Below are 20592 nucleotides of genomic sequence, written 5' to 3'. Positions count from 1 at the left end.
ATCTTCCAACAAGACAATGACCCAAAGCACACAGCCAAGAAAACCAAGGCCTGGTTCAAGAGGCAAAAAATCAAGGTGTTGGAGTGGCCTAGTCAGTCTCCTGACCTTAACCCAATTGAAAACTTGTGGAAGGAGCTCAAGATTACAGTCCACATGAGACACCCAAAGAACCTAGATAACTTGGAGAAGATCTGCATGGAGGAGTGGGCCAAGATAACTCCAGAGACCTGTGCCGGCCTGATCAGGTCTTATAAAAGACGATTATTAGCTGTAATTGCAAACAAGGGTTATTCCACAAAATATTAAACCTAGGGGTTGAATAATAATTGACCCACACTTGCATGTTTAAAATTGATTAAAATTTAACTGAGCAACATAACTTTTTGGTTTGTAAGATTTATACATCTGTTAATAAATCCTGCTCTTGTGTGAAGTTTGAAGGCTCTAACTTATTTGCATCTTATCAAACCTGCTAAATCTGCAGGGGGTTGAATACTACTTGTAGGCACTGTATATATAATTATATACAGGAGATGTCCAGGTTATACCGGCTGTACATATATAATTATATACAGAAGATGCCCAGGTTATACCGGCTGTACATATATAATTATATACAGGAGATGCCCAGGTTATACCGGCTGTACATATATAATTATATACAGGAGATGCCCAGGTTATACCGGCTGTACATATATAATTATATACAGGAGATGCCCAGGTTATACCGGCTGTATATATATAATTATACACAGGAGATGCCCAGGTTATACCAGCTGTACATATATAATTATATACAGGAGATGTCCAGGTTATACCGGCTGTACATATATAATTATATACAGAAGATGCCCAGGTTATACCGGCTGTACATATATAATTATATACAGGAGATGCCCAGGTTATACCGGCTATACATATATAATTATATACAGGAGATGCCCAGGTTATACCGGCTGTATATATATAATTATACACAGGAGATGCCCAGGTTATACCAGCTGTACATATATAATTATATACAGGAGATGTCCAGGTTATACCGGCTGTACATATATAATTATATACAGAAGATGCCCAGGTTATACCGGCTGTACATATATAATTATATACAGGAGATGCCAAGGTTATACCGGCTGTACATACATTATTATATACAGGAGATGCCCAGGTTATACCGGCTGTACATATATAATTATATACAGAAGATGCCCAGGTTATACCGGCTGTACATATATAATTATATACAGAAGATGCCCATGTTATACCGGCTGTACATATATAATTATATACAGGAGATGCCCAGGTTATACCGGCTGTACATATATAATTATATACAGAAGATGCCCAGGTTATACCGGCTGTACATATATAATTATATACAGGAGATGCCCATGTTATACCGGCTGTACATATATAATTATATACAGGAGATGCCCAGGTTATACCGGCTGTACATATATAATTATATACAGGAGATGCCCAGATTATACCAGCTGTACGTATATAATTATATACAGGAGATGCCCAGGTTCTACTGGCTGTACATATATAATTATATACAGGAGATGCCCAGGTTATACCGGCTGTACATATATAATTATATACAGCCGATCCCCAGGTTACACCGGCTGTACATATATAATTATATACAGGAGATGCCCAAGTTATAGCAGCTGTACATATATAATTATATACAGGAGATATCCAGGTTATACCTGCTGTACATATATAATTATATACAGAAGATGCCCAGGTTATACCGGCTGTACATATATAATTATATACAGGCGATGCCCAGGTTATACCAGCTGTACATATATAATTATATACAGGAGATGCCCAGGTTATACCGGCTGTACATATATAATTATATACAGGAGATGCCCAGGTTATACCGGCTGTACATATATAATTATATACAGGAGATGCCCAGGTTATACCGGCTGTACATATATAATTATATACAGGAGATGCCCAGGTTATACCGGCTGTGCATATATAATTATATACAGGAGATCCCCAGGTTACACCGGCTGTACATATATAATTATATACAGGAGATGCCCAAGTTATAGCAGCTGTACATATATAATTATATACAGGAGATATCCAGGTTATACCGGCTGTACATATATAATTATATACAGAAGATGCCCAGGTTATACCGGCTGTACATATATAATTATTTACAGGCGATGCCCAGGTTATACCAGCTGTACATATATAATTATATACAGGAGATGCCCAGGTTATACCGGCTGTACATATATAATTATATACAGGAGATGCCCAGGTTATACGGGCTGTACATATTTAATTATATACAGGAGATGCCCAGGTTATACCGGCTGTACATATATAATTATATACAGGAGATCCCCAGGTTACACCGGCTGTACATATATAATTATATACAGGAGATGCCCAAGTTATAGCAGCTGTACATATATAATTATATACAGGAGATCCCCAGGTTACACCGGCTGTACATATATAATTATATACAAGGGATGCCCAGATTATACCGGCTGTACATATATAATGATATACAAGGGATGCCCGGGTTATACCGGCTGTACATATATAATTATATACAGGAGATGCCCGGGTTATACCGGCTGTACATATATAATATACAGGAGATGCCCGGGTTATACCGGCTGTACATATATAATGTTATACAGGGGATGCCCGGGTTATACCGGCTGTACATATATAATTATATACAGGAGATGCACAGGTTATACCGGCTGTACACATATAATTATATACAGGAGAAGCCCAGGTTATACCAGCTGTACATATATAATTATATACAGGAGATGCCCAGGTTATACCGGCTGTACATATATAATTATATATAGGAGATGCCCGGGTTATACCGGCTGTACATATATAATTATATACAGGAGATACCCAGGTTATACCGGCTGTACATCTACAATTATATACAGGAGATGCCCAGGTTATCCCGGCTGTACATATATAGTTATATACAGGAGGTGCCCAGGTTATACCGGCTGTACATATATAATTATATACAGGAGATACCCAGGTTATACCGGCTGTACATATATAATTATATACAGGAGATGCCCAGGTTATACCGGCTGCACATATATAATTATACACAGGAGATGCCCAGGTCATACCGGCTGTATATATATAATTATATACAGGAGATGCCCAGGTTATACCGGCTGTACATATATAATTATATACAGGAGACGCCCAGGTTATACCGGCTGCACATATATAATTATACACAGGAGATGCCCAGGTTATACCGGCTGCACATATATAATTATACACAGGAGATGCCCAGGTTATACCGGCTGTATATATATAATTATACACAGGAGATGCCCAGGTTATACCGGCTGTATATATATAATTATACACAGGAGATGCCCAGGTTATACCGGCTGTATATATATAATTATATACAGGAGATGCCCAGGTTATACCGGCTGTACATATATAATTATATACAGGAGACGCCCAGGTTATACCGGCTGCACATATATAATTATACACAGGAGATGCCCAGGTTATACCGGCTGCACATATATAATTATACACAGGAGATGCCCAGGTTATACCGGCTGTATATATATAATTATACACAGGAGATGCCCAGGTTATACCGGCTGCACATATATAATTATACACAGGAGATGCCCAGGTTATACCGGCTGTATATATATAATTATATACAGGAGATGCCCAGGTTATACCGGCTGTACATATATAATTATATACAGGAGACGCCCAGGTTATACCGGCTGCACATATATAATTATATACAGGAGATGCCCAGGTTATACCGGCTGCACATATATAATTATACACAGGAGATGCCCAGGTTATACCGGCTGTATATATATAATTATACACAGGAGATGCCCAGGTTATACCGGCTGTATATATATAATTATATACAGGAGATGCCCAGGTTATACCGGTTGTACATATATAATTATATACAGGAGATACCCAGGTTATACCGGCTGTACATATATAATTATATACAGGAGATACCCAGGTTATACCGGCTGTACATCTATAATTATATACAGGAGATGCCCAGGTTATACCGGCTGTATATATATAATTATATACAGGAGATGCCCAGGTTATACCGGCTGTACATATATAATTATATACAGGAGATGCCCAGGTTATACCGGCTGTACATATATAATTATACACAGGAGATGCCCAGGTTATACCGGCTGTACATATATAATTATACACAGGAGATGCCCAGGTTATACCGGCTGTACATATATAATTATACACAGGAGATGCCCAGGTTATACCGGCTGTACATATATAATTATATACAGGAGATGCCCAGGTTATACCGGCTGTATATATATAATTATATACAGGGGATGCCCGGGTTATACCGGCTGTATATATATAATTATATACAGGAGATGCCCAGGTTATACCGGCTGTACATCTATAATTATATACAGGAGATGCCCAGGTTATACCGGCTGTATATATATAATTATATACAGGAGATGCCCAGGTTATACCGGCTGTACATATATAATTATATACAGGAGATGCCCAGGTTATACCGGCTGTACATATATAATTATACACAGGAGATGCCCAGGTTATACCGGCTGTACATATATAATTATATACAGGAGATGCCCAGGTTATACCGGCTGTACATATATAATTATATACAGGGGATGCCCGGGTTATACCGGCTATGTCAGATTCTGCCTTTCTTCCTCTCTGCCGCTGTGTCCTCCTGCACTGACAGCGGATGTTTCTCTGTTTGCTCCTTTGCAGACTTCGCTGTTTGGGTTTGTGTCCGTCATCTCCAGGATCAGCCTTAGTGCAGACGTACTTTTTAGCTCTGCGGATTTGGAGAATGGAGCAGGTGGAAAACCGCACAAAAGACATGACATGCGCGGAAAAATCTGCATCGTGTGCACATGGCCTGAAACGTCATCATCCCTTCCGATAGTGAGAGAGGCAGCAAGTGTCCATCTACTGCTGGTGAGTTACTTCACATATTAGCCTCTAGTCACCTCCAGAGCTGCAGATATCATGTATCATCCGATGGCGCTCTGCTGCAGTGCATTATGGGAGCTGCGCTCTTCTCACCTGACCGTTTCGCTGCTTCCCCTTAATGATGATTAATTACGTTGCATTATTGTGACACTCGGTGACTTGCGCGGATCGCAGCTTCTCCAATGTTATTGTTTGTTTTCACTTTTCTAATCATGAAGAGCGAAGAACGTAGAGCGACATTATCATTGGCAGTGGCGACTGGTTACTATGGTTACCGGCCGCACATATGGGGTCGGCACAGGGATTACTGGTTGGGAGAAATTCTGTGCAGGTAACATGGAAATTTCACTGACAGCGATGTGCAGAAGACTCCCAGACACCACTAGGGGGAGCACTGCAGACATCATCTTATCATGTATCTCTGTATACAGGGAGCTCCCCCTAGTGGTGACTGCAGACAGGATCTTATCATGTATCTCTGTATACAGGGAGCTCCCCCTAGTGGTGACTGCAGACAGGATCTTATCATGTATCTCTGTATACAGGGAGCTCCCCCTAGTGGTGACTGCAGACAGGATCGTATCATGTATCTCTGTATACAGGGAGCTCCCCCTAGTGGTGACTGCAGACAGGATCTTATCATGTATCTCTGTATACAGGGAGCTCCCCCTAGTGGTGACTGCAGACAGGATCTTATCATGTATCTCTGTATACAGGGAGCTCCCCCTAGTGGTGACTGCAGACAAGATCTTATCATGTATCTCTGTATACAGGGAGCTCCCCCTAGTGGTGACTGCAGACAAGATCTTTTCATGTATCTCTATACAGAGAGCTCCCCCTAGTGGTGACTGCAGACAGGATCTTATCATGTACCTCTGTATACAGGAAGCTCCCCCTAGTGGTGACTGCAGACAGGATCTTATCATGTATCTCTGTATACAGGGAGCTCCCCCTAGTGGTGACTGCAGACAAGATCTTATCATGTATCTCTGTATACAGAGAGCTCCCCCTAGTGGTGGCTGCAGACAGGATCTTATCATGTATCTCTGTATACAGGGAGCTCCCCCTAGTGGTGGCTGCAGACAGGATCTTATCATGTATCTCTGTATACAGGGAGCCCCCCTAGTGGTGGTTGCAGTCAGGATCTTATCATGTATCTCTGTATACAGGGAGCCCCCCTAGTGGTGGCTGCAGACAGGATCTTATCATGTATCTCTGTATACAGGGAGCTCCCCCTAGTGGTGGCTGCAGACCGGATCTTATCATGCATCTCTGTATAGAGGGAGCTCCCCCTAGTGGTGACTGCAGACAGGAGCTTATCATGTATCTCTGTATACAGGGAGCCCCCCTAGTGGTGGTTGCAGACAGTATGCCAATCTAACAGCTTGAGGGGTACTGATGCCATGTTACCAGTCATGGCTGTCGCGGCGCACCCGTCCCCCCTGTATACTGCAGTTCTCGAATAACAATTTTTGATGACGGTGGTGGAGATCTTTTGTAAGTAGCCTTTTGAGATCGGTGCAGAGAAGATCAGGGGCAACGACGCCTTTGGTATCATCATTAGCTGGCTTAGTGCAGAATTTCCTAATACATACAGAAATACACCAAAGAACAAGTTTTAGAATCACATATACAACAAGGATACAGGCAGCAATGTGTAACAAGCTCTGTAAGATCCCAGCTACCCAGCCCCCAATTCCCCTAAACCAGTTGGCTGGATTGAGAAAGGAGAAGGTGTCTGACCACCAACTGTCCTTATTACGATCATTGTCTTTATCGTATTGATCTCTGAGTCTCTGAATATCTTCTAACTTTAACTTTTAACTTCTACCAATAATATGGTAAATGCGAAAAACCAAAACATTTTGTCCCCTTTATTTGCTATTGGTTTGTTTAGCCAGCTTGCAGTGCGATGCGTGAATCCAAGTCGGTCTTCCTTCTAGTTTCACTGATATAGGGGTGATGAGGAGAACTTGACCGTCATACAAGGGTTCTAGTCCGTGCTTCCTGACATGTCTCTTCACGACTACCAAATCACCAGGCTTCAGGTTATGACAGGTGTCGGTTTCTGCTGAATCTGGAAGAGAAGAAGAAAACTAGAGCATGGGTGTTAGCAAGATTTTTACTAAGCTGAATAACACATTGAACAGCACGGTCAGTCTCTTCTGATAACTGCTGGGGCTGGAAATTTACAACTGGGGGCCTAGCACCAAACAATATCTCATATGGGGACAGGCCATATTTTGTAATAGGGGTAGTACGGATGTGGTAGAGTACAATGGGTAGGAGCTCTGGCCATGGAGCCGTAGTCTCCTGCATCATTTTGGTCAGTTGTCCCCTCAGTGTGCCATTCAACCTCTCAACTTCCCCACTGGATTGTGGGTGGTACGGAGTATAGAGGGCTACAGTGGATCCAAGCATTGTCAGAACTTCTTGGTACACATGAGAAGAAAAGGCCGGGCCTTGATCACTTTCAACAACTTCTGGAACCCCATATCTGCATATAACTTCCATCACCAGTTTCTTCGCTGTGGTTTTTGCAGTCATGTTGGTAACAGGGAATGCTTCCGGCCAACTGGAGAACCGGGGCCCAGTAGAATTTTTGCACCAGGGCGAGAGCCTGATTCTTTCCTCGATGTGTAGGTCCATGTGCCCATATGGCAATGGATATAAGACAGCCGACTATCAGGGTGCTGGTGATTCAGTCTGCTTCTCAGGTCCTGGACTTCAGCTCTCTTCCAGTCTTCTCAAGTTATGTTTGTTTTTTGCTAATGTTCACACTTGCGCTTGTTCGTCAATTCAGTTTGTTGTGTAATCAGCCTGCCCCTGCTGGGGCTATGCTGAACTTCCACTCCTATTAATCAGTATTTCCCAATCTGCTTTTTGTCCCTTATTAGATTGGCCTCTTTTTTGCTCTGTCTCAGAATATTTCAGAGTGCTGATATAGGTTTAGAAGTCTAGTGACTTCAGGGTTAATTTTGCTATCAGAAGTGTTGGACAATATTTTTGTAGGATTTTTTGGCAGATTGCAGACAGTGTCTTTCCTTTTCTGTCCTTTTTAGTTAGCCAGGCCCCATCGTTTTCTCAGCCTATTTTCCTGCCTTTGTTTGTATTTTCATCTTGTTTCACCGTCAATACATGTGGGGGGCTGTCTTTCCTTTGGGGTCTGCTCTGGGGCAGTTAGTTTTCCTCTTTTCCTGCTTTAGGCTTATGTAGCTCTCCGGTTGTGACGAGGCGTCTAGGACCAACGTAGGAACGCTCCACGACTGCTGCTAGTTGTGTGGTAAGATCAGGGATCTGCAATCTGCATAGTTACCAACCTCTCCGGTTTTCTGAGACTTAGCTTGTTGTCTTTTTTTCCTCCTCGGTTTCCCATTCATAACAGAATCACCAGCCATACCGCAGATTCTAGGGTACTCAAAAGCAGGAAAGAATTGTTAGAGAAAAAATAAATAAATAAATAAATAAAAGTGTTAGAATTTTTTTTTTATTTTTTTTTTATTATTATGTATTTTTTCCTCTTTTTCTCTGTGGCCATAGGAGGATTTTTTTCTAATGGAAATTAAGCAACTGTCTGATCGTGTTGAGCAACTTGCTGCTGAAGTGCAGGGAATTTCCGCCTACCTCATTCAGTCACATGCTGCTGAACCAAGGATCCCTGTGTCATGATCTGAATTTGATCTGACAGTTTTAAAAGCACAGAGTGAACTTTTTTTCCTTTTGGCAAGTGGCAAAGTGACTTGACTGTCCCCGGTGGTGGTTAGTGGTATCGCACTTTAGGTTTAATGCGCATATAATTATGAATCAGGTGTGGGGCTCTATAAATGAGTCTCAGGGTGTGTAATCACGGCTGGTGATATTCATTCATTCATTGATTCTGAGTTGGTGAGAGCCTTGTGGAAGGATGGAGCTGAGGAGGAGTCCTGCGCAGCTTAGCCAGGGGGGACGTGTGTCAGCTATGGTGTCTGGACGAAGGGCTGGCATGGCGTGGTGGGGTCGCAGTGATGGTGTCGGCAGGAAGTGTCTGCATGGACTGGTGGAGTGGCGACTATGGAGAGTGGCACTCACCATGTGGGACTTGGCTGCTGAGCTGGACTCAAGCATGCTTGCCTTCGTGGCAGAAGCTGAACTCATCTCTGGGACTCTGTTACTAAGCAGCAGCAACTGGTGGTGGACTCGGCTCCAAGGCTGCACTATGGTGAAGGATCCTGTTATGGTGATGGATCCGGGTGGAGGAGAAGACGCACGCAGGTGGTGGGGCTCTGTTGCAGGAGCGTACGCAACAGAGCAAAGCTAAGTGGTGTTTCCCCTGTATTGTCTTCTTTCCTCATGTGTGTTGTTAGTGCAGTGGTGGGATTAGTCTCCGCACCGACCGATTCCCTAGTGAGGTTTTAGGGTCAGGGCGAGCAAGGGTTTAAGGTTCGCGTGCGGCGACAGGTGCGGAGCCTGTATAGGGAATGTGAGGAGTGCAGGGACACTGGCTCAGGGGAGTGTAGGAGGTCTCCATGTCCCCATTCCCTATCGCAGGGCCCACCATTGTTAATGTTTCCCAGGTTCCCCCTTATTATTTAAATTCGCCGTACTGGAGGCGGGGTTTCCAGAATGTATATTAACGTGTAATACCTAAATTCGCCAGGTGGAGGCGGTGTATCCATCTGCACGTATTATTATTTAAATTCGCCACTGGAGGCGCTGTATCCAGGCTCACGTGTGTTATGGGTCCGCCTTGCGGTATCATCTGCGTCCAGACACACGTGACCATGACATTATCACCAGCCCTACAGTTTTTTGTTTTTTTTCTGGTGAGCTTTTGGCCATGTGGAGACCTGTGAGCAATTGTCAGGGTCTGGGGCCTTTGGCCATGTGGTGACCTGTGAGCAGTTGCTGCTGGGCTTCACTGAGGTGACTGGGAGCGGCATGGTGTGTTTAAGCCGCTGCAGCAGCAGTTATCAGGGTCTGGGGCCTCTGCTGAGAAAAAAAAAAAAAATGGCGGCTGTGATCTGGCTAATAGCCCCTAGAGTCGCTGCTGGGGAGTGGGACTTGCTCATACACTCGGGCGTACCCAGGCAGGTGGGAGGAATGGTGCCCCACGGAGCTGCTTGGTATTCCCCGAGGTGAAGGGGTAGGTTCCAGTGATGAGCAGACTGGTGTAGAGTCCGCGGGGCTCACGCCAAATCTTTAATGCCGCCCCCTCCTGGTCGTGTGGAGGTGACCAGCGAGTGTATGTTCCTCCATATCCGGTCCCTTCTCCTCCTGGTGTGAGCAGCAGGTGTGCTGGGGGGGAGTAGGGACAGATCTCAACCCTCGCCATTAACCAACCCTGGGAGGCGCAGACCTCATGGTGAAGAGGGTTGGAGGGTGGTGACCCCTTGGTGAATAGCGGGGGTCTGAGTGTGGTGACACAGGGGGACGCCTCTGCTGTCTAGTTCAGAATGAGTTCTCCAATTATGACAAACAAATGTATGCAATAAACGTTCAGGTCCGGACCTGTGTGTGAACGAGCATGTATGTGTGCCACCAAAAAACATCTTGTGGAAGTGTGTTGTGGAGCCTGATCAGCTCATAACTAACAAACATACACATACATAAACTCGTTCCCCAGGTCGGCGCTGTGGAGATGAGTGGTGCCTCCAAAATGAACTTTATTGCCAATACCAGCGGTGTGTTTGTCATAAACCTGAATTCAGGTAGTGGTGGAGTGAACTCAGGATCTGGGCGTCCCCGCTGTAGGTGTTTCCCTGATGGGGGGTGGTCTTGAGGGTCCAGAGGCCCCTCATTAAGGAGGGGGTACTGTCATGATCTGAATTTGATCTGACAGTTTTAAAAGCACAGAGTGAACTTTTTTTCCTTTTGGCAAGTGGCAAAGTGACTTGACTGTCCCCGGTGGTGGTTAGTGGTATCGCACTTTAGGTTTAATGCGCACATAATTATGAATCAGGTGTGGGGCTCTATAATGAGTCTCAGGGTGTGTAATCACGGCTGGTGATATTCATTCATTGATTCTGAGTTGGTGAGAGCCTGGTGGAAGGATGGAGCTGAGGAGGAGTCCTGTGCAGCTTAGCCAGGGGGGAAGTGTGTCAGCTATGGTGTCTGGACGAAGGGCTGGCATGGCGTGGTGGGGTCGCAGTGATGGTGTCAGCGGGAAGTGTCTGCATGGACTGGTGGAATGGCGACTATGGAGAGTGGCACTCACCATGTGGGACTTGGCTGCTGAGCTGGACTCAAGCATGCTTGACTTCGTGGCAGAAGCTGAACTCCTCTTTGGGACTCTGTTACTAAGCAGCGGCAACTGGTGGTGGACTCTGCTCCAAGGCTGCACTATGGTGAAGGATCCTGTTATGGTGATGGATCCGGGTGGAGGAGAAGACGCACGCAGGTGGAGGGCTCTGTTGCAGGAGCATAAGCACAGAGCATAAAGCTAAGTGGTGTTCCCCCTGTATTGTCTCTTTCCCTCATGTGTGTTATTAGTGCAGTGGTGGGATTAGTCTCCGCACCGCCCAATTCCCTAGTGAGGGTTTAGGGTCAGGGCGAGCAAGGGTTAAAGGTTCGCGTGCGGCGACAGGTGCGGAGCCTGTATAGGGAACGTTAGGAGTGCAGGGATGCTGGCTGAGGGGAGCTCAGGAGGTCTCCACTTCCCTATTCCCTATTGCAGGGCCCACCATTGTTAATGTTTCCCAGGTCCCCCTTATTATTTAAATTCGCCTTACTGGAGGCGGGGTTTCCAGGAATGTATGTATAACGTGTAATTCCTAAATTCGCCAGGGGGAGGCGGTGTATCCATCTGCACGTTTTATTATTTAAATTCGCCCCACTGGAGGCGCTGTGTCCAGGGTCACGTGTGTTATGGGTCCGCCTTGCGGTATCATCTGCGTCCAGACACACGTGACTGTGACACCCTGATCCTGATGTGTTTTCTGGGGATCTGTCTAAATTTCTGAATTTTAAGAATAATTGTAAATGGTTTCTTGCCTTGAAGCCTAACTCATCGGGGAGTTCTGTGCAGCAGGTTAAAATTGTCATCTCATTGCTGCGCGGCGATCCCCAGGATTGGGCTTTTTCTCTGACACCTGAAAATCCTATTCTGGCTAATGTGGATGCATTTTTTCAGGCCTTGGGGTTGTTGTATGGTGAACCTAATGCCATTGATCAAGCTGAGAGAACCCTGTTGGCATTAAACCAGGGTCAGTATTCTGCAGAGTTATACTGTCAAAAATTCTGAAAGTGGGCAGTCCTTACTACATGGAATGATAGTGCATTGGCAGCTCTCTTTTCGGAAGGGTTTATCAGAGACCGTAAAAGATGTTATGGTGGGATTTCCTGTTCCCTCTGGTCTGGATTATTCTATGTCATTAGCCATTCAAGTTGATCGGCGTTTACGTGAACGTAAGACTACACGGGAGGCGCTGCCACCTTTTGAACAAATGTCTGAACCTATGCAATGTGATGGGGTTTTGTCTAGGGTGCAACGTCAGGAGTTTAGAAGGCGTAATAAGCTGTGTTTTTTCTGTGGAGATGCCTCACATATTATTTCTGTCTGCCCTAAACGAGAGAAACGTTTTGCACACACATTTGCTGTGGGCAGTGTACAACCTAAGTTTCTTCTGGCAATTACTCTGATCTGCTCCCTGTCTACATTTTCCACTAAGGCTTTTGTGGATTCGGGAGCAGCTCTGAATCTGATGGATTTGGACTTTGCTAAACGTTGTGGTTTTTCCATGAGGCCTCTGCGGACGCCTATTCCTTTGAGGAGTATTGATGCCACTCCTTTGGCGGAGAATAAACCTCAGTTTTGCACCCAGGTGATAATGCGAGTTGCCCCAGACCACCAAGAAAATTGTAAATTTTTGGTGTTGCATAATTTGCATTATACTATTGTTCTGGGTTTTCCTTGGTTGCAAACTCATAATCCAGTTTTGGATTGGAAATCTGGGTCTGTGGTGAATTGGGGTTGTCAGTGTGTTCTTAGGGACGCTCCTGTTTTCTCCATCTCTCCTCAGTCTCATGATATTCCTGATTATCTGGCTGATTTCTCTGATGTAGTGAGAGTAAGTCTGCGTCTTTGCCTCCTCATAGGAGTTATGACTGTGCAATTGAGTTGATGCCTGGGTGTAAATTTCCCAAGGGTCAACTTTTCAACATATCAGTACCCGAACATGATGCTATGCGATCCTATATTAAGGAGTCGTTGGAGAAGGGTCATATTAGACCATCCTCGTCACCTTTAGGCGCTGGTTTTTTTTTTTTGTGGCCAAGAAAGATGGTTCATTAAGACCTTGTATTGATTATCGCTCCCTTAACAAGATGACGGTTAAATATCAGTACCCGTTACCTCTGATTTATTCTCCAGAGTTAAGAGTGCCTGCTGGTTTACTAAGCTTGACCTCAGGGGGGCGTATAATCTTATTCGCATCAAGCACGGGGATGAATGGAAGATGGCGTTTAATACTCCGGAGGGACATTTTGAGTACCTGGTGATGCCTTTTGGGCTCACTAATGCCCCTTCTGTATTCCAGTCCTTTATGAATTATATTTTTCGAGACTTTATGGATAAGTTTTTGATCATCTATCTGGATGATATTTTGATCTTTTCTAGTGATTGGGAATCCCATGTGGAACAGGTTCGGACTGTGTTCCGGATTTTGAGGGAGAATTCCCTGTTTGTTAAGGGATCGAAATGCCTCTTTGGTGTACAGAGGATTTCATTTTTGGGATTTATCTTGTCTCCATCGACTATTGCAATGGACCCGGCGAAGGTACAGGGCATTTATGATTGGGTTCAGCCTACTTCTTTGAAGGCCCTCCAGAAGTTTTTGGCGAAATTTCTATCGTAAATTTATAGGTAATTTTTCTAGTATTGTCAAACCACTGACTGATCTGACCAAGAAGGGCGCTGATGTGCTGAATTGGTCTTCTGAGGCTATCTCAGCATTTCAGGAGCTTAAGCGGAGGTTTACTTCAGCTCCAGTTTTACGGCAACCTTATGTCTCACTTCCATTTCAGGTGGAGGTGGATGCTTCTGAGATTGGTGCAGGAGCTGTTTTGTCCCAAAAAGACCCTGTGACTTCTAAGATGAATCCCTGTGCCTTTTCTCGAAAGTTCTCCCCATCTGAACGCAACTATGACGTGGGGAATCGGGAATTGTTGGCCATGAAATGGGCATTTGAGGAGTGGAGACATTGGTTGGAGGGAGCTAGCCATCAATTTGTGGTCCTCACCGATCACAAGAATCTGATTTATCTGGAGTCGGCCAAAGGATTGAATCCTAGACAGGCTAGATGGGCCTTGTTTTTCACGCGTTTTAATTTTGTGGTCTCTTTTCTTCCGGGCACTAAGAATGTTAAGGCAGACGCCCTTTCTAGGAGTTTCTTTGCTGATTCTCTTAATGTGACCGAGCCTACTACCATCCTAGGTGAGGGGGTAGTTCTTTCTGCCATTTCGCCCGATTTGAGATGTGCCCTGGAGGAATTTCAGGAGGATAAACCTGAGCGTTGCCCTATGGGAAGATTGTATGTTCCTGACCAGTGGAGGAAGAGAGTGATGTCTGAAATTCATTGCTCCGCATTGGCTGGTCATCCGGGTATTTTTGGTACCAGAGATTTGGTGAGTTGGTCCTTTTGGTGGCCCGCCTTATCTCGTGATGTCAGGAATTTTGTACAGTCTGTGGGACTTGTTCTCGGTCTAAACCCTGTTCTCGTTCTAGTGGGTTGCTGATGCCCTTGCTGGTGCCCAAGAGGCCATGGACCCATATCTCAATGGATTTTATTTCTGATCTTCCTGTCTCTCAGAGAATGACTGTTATTTGGGTGATTTGTGATAGGTTCTCGAAGATGGTCCATCTTGTACCACTCCCAAAGTTGCCATCTTCCGCTGAGTTGGTGCCCTTGTTTTTACAACAGGTGGTTCGGTTACACGGGATTCCTGAGAACATTGTGTCCGATAGAGGGGTCCAGTTTGTTTCCAGATTTTGGAAAGCCTTTTGTTCCAATCTGGGAATTCAGTTATCCTTCTCCTCAGCGTTTCATCCCCAGACCAATGGGCAGACTGAGAGAACAAACCAGACCCTGGAGTCTTATTTAAGATGTTTTATATCTGCTGATCAAGATGATTGGGTTTCATTTTTGCCCTTGGCTGAATTCGCACTGAACAATAGAGCTAGTTCTGCCACTTTGATGTCACTCTTTTTCTGTAATTTTGGGTTTCATCCTCGATTCTCTTCAGGGCAAGTGGAATCTTCGTCCTGCCCAGGTGTGGACACTGTGGTTGAGAGAATGCAGCAGATATGGGACCAAGTGGTGGATAAGTTGTCACTCTCTCAGGAAAAGGCCCAGCGTTTTTCCAACCGGCGTAGGACCATTGGTCCCCAGTTTAAAGTGGGTGATATGGTTTGGTTGTCGTCTAAGAATATTCCTATGAAGGTTGCATCTGCTAAATTTAAGCCAAGATTTATTGGACCTTATAAGATTTTGGAGATTCTTAATCCTGTTTCTTTTCGATTGGCTCTTCCAGTTACATTCAAAATCCATAACGTATTTCACAAGTCACTGTTGAAGAGGTTTGTTGAGCCAGTAGTTTTTGTGGCGGCACCTCCTGACCCTGTATTGGTTAAAGGCAATGTGGAATATGAGGTAGAGAAAATATTGGATTCTCGTTTGGTTAGACGGAGACGCCAGTATTTGTTCAAATGGAAGGGTTATGGCCAGGAGGATAATTCTTGGGTCTCTGCCTCTGATATTCATGCCAATAGATTGGTTCGTGCTTTTCACCGGGCCCATCCTGATCGGCCTGGTGGCATGGATGAGGGTTCGGTCACCCCTCCTCAAGGGGGGGGTACTGTCATGAACTCATTTTCTGCTCCACCAGTTGAGAGTTCCCCTTCTGTTCTCCCTCTGGTGGTGACAGGAGGTAGTGCTGTTGGTTTAAGTGGTAGTGATCTGCCATCTGATGAAGATAACGATTGGATCTCTGGAGTATCAGACTGGATATAAGACAGCCGACGCCCTATCCGGGTGCTGGTGATTCAGTCTGCTTCTCAGGTCCTGGACTTCAGCTCTCTTCCAGTCTTCTCAAGTTAAGTTTGTTTTTTGCTAATGTTCACACTTGCGCTTGTTGGTCAATTCAGAATTTTGTGTAATCAGCTTGCCCCTGCTGGGGCTATGCTGAATTTCCACTCCTATTAATCAGTATTTGCCAATCTGCTTTTTGTCCCTTATTAGATTGGCCTCTTTTTGCTCTGTCTCAGAATATTTCAGAGTGCTGATATAGGTTTAGAAGTCTAGTGACTTCAGGGTTAATTTTGCTATCAGAAGTGTTGGACAATATTTTTGTAGGATTTTTTGGCAGATTGCAGACAGTGTCTTTCCTTTTCTGTCCTTTTTAGTTAGCCGGGCCCCATCGTTTGCTCAGCCTATTTTTCTGCCTTTGTTTGTATTTTCATCTTGTTTCACCGTCAATACATGTGGGGGGCTGTCTTTCTTTTGGGGTCTGCTCTGGGGCAGTTAGTTTTCCCCTTTTCCTGCTTTAGGCTTATGTAGTTCTCCGGTTGTGACGAGGCGTCTAGGACCAAAGTAGGAACGCTCCACGACTGCTGCTAGTTGTGCGGTTAAGATCAGGGATCTGCAATCTGCATAGTTACCAACTTCTCTGGTTTTCTGAGACTTAGCTTGTTGTCTTTTTTTCCTCCTCGGTTTCCCATTCATAACATCGGTCCTTTTTCCAGAGACCATTATCCATTCATGCCCCATCAGTCTTCCATTGCTTTACCTCTTCCTTTGGAGACATTCTCTGCATCGTCATTAAGCGGTCTCGCAGGGTCCGACAGAAAACTTCAGTCTGTTGTAGATCATCAGGTTCTTGTAGGGTCAGTGCTTCTTGTAACTGTTTACACTGAGAGCGTGTGGTCACCACAGTTGGTATGGTTGGTTCAACGGGTAAGAGAGCGGAGGCTTTTGCTTGCATATCCGCAAATGTGTTGCCAACAGTCTGTGGACTGGTCCTAGGACCGTGCGCCTTAACTTTGATAATAGCCACCTGAATAGGTAATTTGAGTCCATGAGGGTTTTAACAGCTTCAGCATTTTTCACTGGGGTTCCGGCAGTAGTAATAAACCCTCGATTGGCCCATAGAGCCCCAAAATCGTGAGCAATACCAAATGCATACCGTGAGTCCGTGTATATTAGCCCGTCTGTTCTTGGCCAAAGTACATGCAGTAGACAGAGCCTGGAGTTCCGCTTCTGGTGCGGACTGTGATGGCGGGAGCGCAGCTGCGTGCACTACAGTGTCCTCTGTGGTAACAGCATATCCTGTGTGGAATCTACCAAACTCGTCAGCATATCTTGAACCATCCGTGTATAACACCAGATCGGGATTTGGGAGTGGATTCTCACTGACATTTGGTGGAGTAGCTGTTTCTTCAGTCAGAAGTTGGGAACAGTCATGTTGGAGGTAATCCTCATCACTGCCATCTTTCCTTCTAGTTCATTATGCCGTCTTTCAAGGCGTTGTAAAGGGGTTGCATTATGCGGGATGCATCCGGTATCCACTGACAACAATAAGTGCATAAGAAAACGCTGGAGTTCAGCTTCATCTTTAGGGAAAGGAAGGGAGCTGACAGCTATTTTTCTTTCTTCTGCGAGGTGTCTGACACCCTGAAGGAGACAGTGACCCAAGAAGATCACTTGACCAAGGCAGAACTGAAGTCTCGAGGCCGAAACCCGACAGTTCAGTGCTGCCAGATACTTGAGGAGGCTAACAGTGGCAGCAATGGCAAAAGACACTCGCTCATATTTTTTTTTTTTTTTTTTTTGCACACTGGTTGGGACTGTTTTGTGCCCCTTGTGGCATCTGTGGGAAAGGCATGAAAAATGCAGATTTCCTCTCTGTCTTCATCTACATAGGGATTATATAACGTAAGAGCCATCTGACCATCATCTTGGAATTGTATTCCGGAGCGGAACTGTGATAATAAATCTACTCCTAGTAAATTTACTGGACATGTGGGGGAGATTATGAACTGAATAGTAACCTCAGGGAAGGGTTTTATGGGGTTTATAAAAGTATATTAATTGGGTCTGCCATCTACCCCAATTAAAACAGCGGCCTGTATGATGATCTCTATAAAAGTGCCCGAATCGGGCACAGCGCCAGAATTGCTGACGAGAATTAGCAGGGTTCCCAGTCATAGGATTGGAAGAGATGTTGGAGCGCGGGAGCTGGATTTTGAGGGGGAGCTGTGTGTTCACAGCTGCGGTGGGGGCGATGGGAGGGGGCTGGAGCAGCTACGGCTGCTAGCTTGTTTTTTTTTTTCTTCTTTTTCTCTCTCTCTGCTGAACAGAGCGGGTTAAAGTCTTCTGAAAACTTTTTTTTTTCTTCTCTGGATCTGGTAAATGGAAGGGGGTGGATACTCATAACCACTAGCAATATTAGGCATAACGGGGACTGAGGCTGGCGGTGGCTGATAATAGATACCGTGAGCGTTTAACAAAGAAAAGGTGGGGGCTGCGACTCCCGGTCTCCTTGTACAATTGTCATCTAGCAGGGAGACCTCTTTTTACAAATCATCACTTTTAACTATTTGTCTGCCTGACACATTAGTCTTGCTCTCAGTTCCTTCTTAATCAATCACTTCATCACACCACAGTCACTTTCTTGAACCACAATACATCCAGTCCTTGCCATAATAATAGACAATTTTTCCTTCTTCAACATAGCAGTAACAGAAACAATCAGAATTCACTTCCTCTGTTCTTCCTAACACCTTCGTCACACAATGCATGTGCCAAGCCACAAAATTCTTCTTTTCCTTCCACGGATTCTCTCATTTACAGCTAAATATCCTTACTTCAGTTGTGCACAGATCTGGAGGCCATTTCAGTCTCTGTACCACCGGGTCAACCCCCTATGGGAAGCCCAAAATTCGCGGTACTCAGTGAAAGGAGGAGGGCGTCTCAGACTATCCCTCCAGACACCTCTGGTTACATATATCTATCTATATATACCTGAGTTACGTATCCTACCCAGTCTTCGATCACATCACCACGCCTGACTCTAACAGTGAATTCAGGATTTCAGGATATTTTGACTATAAAGAGAGCCACAATCACTGGTCAATCCGGGGTGTCCGTCCCTTATGAGGTACGGTTTGAGCACTGAGCCCCCAACGGGACTGCACCTCTATATGATTCCACCCATGAATCACCCCACCAGGGGACAAACCTCAGATCCTCTTTGCAGCAACAAGCACAGGAAAACCACACCAACGGTCAGTGTGAACAGTATAACTGCCAACTTACCATGGTTGTGGGGGGGTGATCAGTCCCAATTTTCCAGCACCTGCGTTCGCTCCGAGGGTCATTTATCCTGTCCTCCGGGGGGCAGAGGCATCCCTATTCGGTGGCCCCACGTTGGGCGGCCAGTTGTCGGGGTAGCTATTGAGGGAGGGCTAAATTAACCCTTCTCGGTTGAGCCAGTGATTTCCAAATTAATCCACAGAGTGTTGCTAGCAACTCAAATGACCACACGGAGACGGGGGTCTCTGTACGGGAGGATCGAGACAGATCACTGAGCCCCTTTATTTTAGTCACTTCTTTTATAATATTTTGCTTAATTATGCAAAGTTCTCAACTACCAATAACATCATTTCACTTTATAAGCCAATAATATTGCAAGAAAACCGGAAACTACATATATGTTCATATCCAAATAGCATAGAAAGCAATATAATGGCATATTCTTCAGAGTTTTACACCCCCGCCTCCATTATCTTGCACCTGATGGGAACAGTCTGGTTTCATGACAGTTTGAACTTTTACTTAATTAAAAAATTTATCTTACAGCAACAAAAATGGAAAAACGAAACCTTCAGAGAGTGGATAAAACAAAACTTCAACTCTGATTTTAGTATTATCCCTTCACAGTCCAACCCCCTGCTCAAAGCAGGATTCGCTAAATCATCCCAGACAGATATCTGTCCAGCCTCTGTTTGAAGACTTCTATTGAAGGAGAACTCACCACTTCTCGTGGCAGCCTGTTCCACTCATTGATCACTCTAACTGTCAAAAAGTTTTTTCTAATGTCTAATCTGTGTGTCCTCCCATTCAGTTTCATCCCATTGCTTCTAGTCTTTCCTTGTGCAAATGAGAATAAAGATGACCCTTCTACAATGTGACAGACCTTTAGATATTTGTAGACAGCTATTAAGTCTCCTCTCAGTCTTCTCTTTTGCAAACTAAACAATCCCAAATCCTGCAACCTTTCCTCATAAGACAGGGTTTGCAGACCGGTCACCATTCTGGTCGCTCTTTTCTGAACTTCTTATAATGTATCTCTGTATACAGGGAGCTCCCCCTAGTGGTGACTGCAGACAGAATCGTATCATGTATCTCTGTATACAGGGAGCTCCCCCTAGTGGTGACTGCAGACAGAATCGTATCATGTATCTCTGTATATAGGGAGCTCCCCCTAGTGGTGACTGCAGACAGAATCGTATCATGTATCTCTGTATACAGGGAGCTCCCCCCTAATGGTGGCTGCAGACAGGATCTTATCATGTAT

At 44.8% G+C, this 20592-nt stretch overlaps 1 protein-coding gene across 1 annotated transcript in view; it reads left to right on the top strand.

The window, feature by feature from the left end:
- The window catches only part of LOC141077502 (caveolin-3-like), a 62643-nt gene that overhangs the window by 22494 nt on the left and 19557 nt on the right, over window positions 1-20592 (top strand). The window contains exon 2 of the mRNA XM_073564481.1: window positions 4819-5028. The gene's annotated coding sequence lies outside the window, so the exon portion shown is untranslated. The remainder of the gene's footprint in view (window positions 1-4818; window positions 5029-20592) is intronic.

Source organism: Dendrobates tinctorius, unplaced genomic scaffold (genome assembly GCF_039654945.1).
Source record: "Dendrobates tinctorius isolate UK_male_01 unplaced genomic scaffold, ASM3965494v1 ptg000455l, whole genome shotgun sequence".
Lineage (NCBI taxonomy): Eukaryota > Metazoa > Chordata > Amphibia > Anura > Dendrobatidae > Dendrobates > Dendrobates tinctorius.
The sequence above is the reverse complement of the archived record's forward strand: the minus strand, read 5'-3'. Positions and strand labels throughout refer to the sequence as shown.